We start from the raw sequence: 2,717 nt of genomic DNA on the forward strand, positions 1-2,717 counted from the left end.
AGGTCTTCCAAGCACACTTATGCAGACCTCATGGCTACTCAGAGAGAGTCCTCACAGATCAAGGCACTGCCTTTGAAGCGGAAATCTTCAAGGACTTCTGCAGCTTTTACCGATGCAGGAAGATGCGTACTACACCCTACCATGCTCAAACCAATGGTTATCAACCTGCTCAGGACTTTACCCCATATTCCAGATGTGGCCTTACAAGTGATTTATAGAGGGGTAACAATACGTTGGGATCATCGGATCTAATCTCCCTTTTTATACACCCTAAAATCTTGTTTGCGTTAGAATAAACAATAACATCATAAAGGTATAGCAGTACCGTTTCAAAGTTTCGGTGTCCCAAGCAGCATTCCATCAGCCTCTGGAAGGTTCCTGGCAAATTGCACAGCTCGAAGGGCATGCTTTTGAACTCGCAGAGACCCATCGGGGTGGCAAAGGCGGTCTTCTCCCGGTCTGCCTCAGCAACGGACACTTGCCAATAGTGACTAGTGAGATCAAGGGTAGAAAAATAATTTGCAGTTGTCAATGCAGCTAGCTATTCCTCAATACAGGGGAGTGGTGCTGTCCTTCTTCTTTAACAGGACCAACGGAGCTGCCCAGAGGCTACAACTGTCACGGATAACCCCAGCCTCCTTCATGTTGCTCAACATGTCCTTGGTACACTGGTAATGTGCAGGTAGATTTGGCTTATATCTCTCTTTGATGGGTGGGTGTGCACTTGTGGGGATGTAGTGTTTGACCCCTTTTATTTTTCAAAAGTCTAGCGGATGTTTGCTGAAGACTTGCTCGTATTCTTGCACTAGCCTGTAGACCCCCTTCTTGTGATGTGAAGGTGTGGAGTCAGTGTCTACGTGTAATTCCTTACACCACTCCTCTGGCTGACTTGGTGAGCTGTCACTGAATGGGTGGGCTGAAGCAATGGTGGATACTGCTGTTTGGATAGCATGTGTATCTACTGAGAACAGCTTATCAATGGTGGCAAATCGGAGCAGCTTAATCTTTTGCTCTCCGCAGTTCAACACTCTCATGGGCACTCTTCCCTTCCATATTAATGAATAAAACTATGATGTAAATAGCATATAGATACCCCATAAATGCAGATAAAAGTAGGTTATGGGAAAAGGGGGAAGAGAGAAACAGGAAAATAGTGGAATAAAGTATACCTTCCAGGTGGGAGAGGAAATGGCAGCACAGCCAGTGGAGGTGAAGCAAGGGGAGCCTGCAACTAAAGAGTTGAGAGCGTTATCACATGGTGACTGAGCCTGATTGTAATGGGAGCATAGAGGTGCCGATCCTGTCTTACCTGCGTTGGTGTAGAAGTGGGTGTCCTGTGGTGGAGTCAGCTATGTGCAGTGGTGGCCGTGGGTTCTTTTATGTGCGACCGTAGTAATAGCTGTGCCCACTTCCTGTATGGGAGTGGAATGCAGTGAGGCTAATGGAACGCACACCTGCGCATTTGTGTTTAACGTCGCGCATGTGCAGAACGGAGAAAAGGCTGCGCTCACTTCCTAATGAAAGGGAGTGAGACGCAGCTGGGAAGGGAAGGGAAAAGATTAGGGTTTGGGGATGATGAAAGGGCTTTCTACGGGCAAGGATGGCAAAGGGTGGCAGTGACGGAAAGTCAGGCAGATGGTCCTGTCCTGTCCTGTCCGTCCGTCTTTTTGTATCATGAATTGGAAAGACTGCAAGGGGGAGGGGAGGTGCTTGTGCCCAAAAGGAGGAGTTATTCAGATTCATTGCAGTGGGCGGCGGCTGCAAAAAGCACCATTCTCCTTGTTTTTGCTCTGCAAAACAGCCTTTTCAAGGGTTTGGCTTGGGTGACAAAATGTCTTCTGTAGGCGTGGGTTTGTCTCCCTCTCCCTAAGATGTGTCCGGTATAGGCCAGGGTGCCACTCAAGGCCGTAACCAATTCGGGTTATAGCTTCTCGGCCTTTTGGCTAAGATCAAGTGTAGTTTCGGAGGACGCTACCTTGGTCGGTACTGGAAGGTGCCTGGGATTGCACGTCTGCCGGCCTTGAGGGAGTGTGTGTGCCTTCTGGTGACACATAGCCCTCTTGTGCCTGGACGGTTCCCAGGCAACGGGAGGCGATCACCTTTGTTATTTTGAAGTCCTACTGATAAACAGAAAAAAAAAAAATTAAATCTGTTCTTATCAGTTTAATATCTGATACGTCCCCTCTCTAGGGACCATATATTAAATGGATTTTTAGAACAAGGAGATGGAAAAAATCTTGCTCTGTCCACTCCACGCATTGACCTGGTATTGCAGTACCTCCAGGACCGGTGCACCCCTTCTTAACCGAGTTTCCAAAAGCAGAACTCAATTCACCTGATTCAAATGAGCCCCATTAGTGAATTGAAAGAAAGCAAAAACTTTATATGCACCTCAATTTGGCCAATTCACTTTTCACACTTTCACCCTTTTTTTTTATCTTTCACACCTTTTACTTGCTTTATTGATGCAAAAGCTGTGCCAAATAGCAAACTCATCTCCACTCAACTTGACCAACTCTGCTATGTCCCGTGCAGTATCTTATTCTCAGTCTTATCTAGATCATTTGCAATTGAATAGAATAGATCCCTTTTGGACACATTGGATTCAGCTGCTGCAGTGACTGCAGGTGTTAGAAGATGCAGACTTGGCATCAGGTGCTGTCTATCAGATTCCACTCCAATTAAAGCTTCCATTGTTTTTCGGTGTTTTCTTTGAG

At 46.6% G+C, this 2,717-nt stretch overlaps 1 pseudogene; it reads left to right on the forward strand.

Annotated features, from left to right (window-relative positions):
• Window positions 1–2,094: 2,094 nt before the first annotated feature.
• LOC142261454 (U2 spliceosomal RNA) lies at window positions 2,095–2,300 on the forward strand (annotated as a pseudogene).
• The last annotated feature ends 417 nt before the right edge of the window (window positions 2,301–2,717 follow it).

This window comes from Anomaloglossus baeobatrachus, unplaced genomic scaffold (genome assembly GCF_048569485.1).
Source record: "Anomaloglossus baeobatrachus isolate aAnoBae1 unplaced genomic scaffold, aAnoBae1.hap1 Scaffold_2233, whole genome shotgun sequence".
Lineage (NCBI taxonomy): Eukaryota > Metazoa > Chordata > Amphibia > Anura > Aromobatidae > Anomaloglossus > Anomaloglossus baeobatrachus.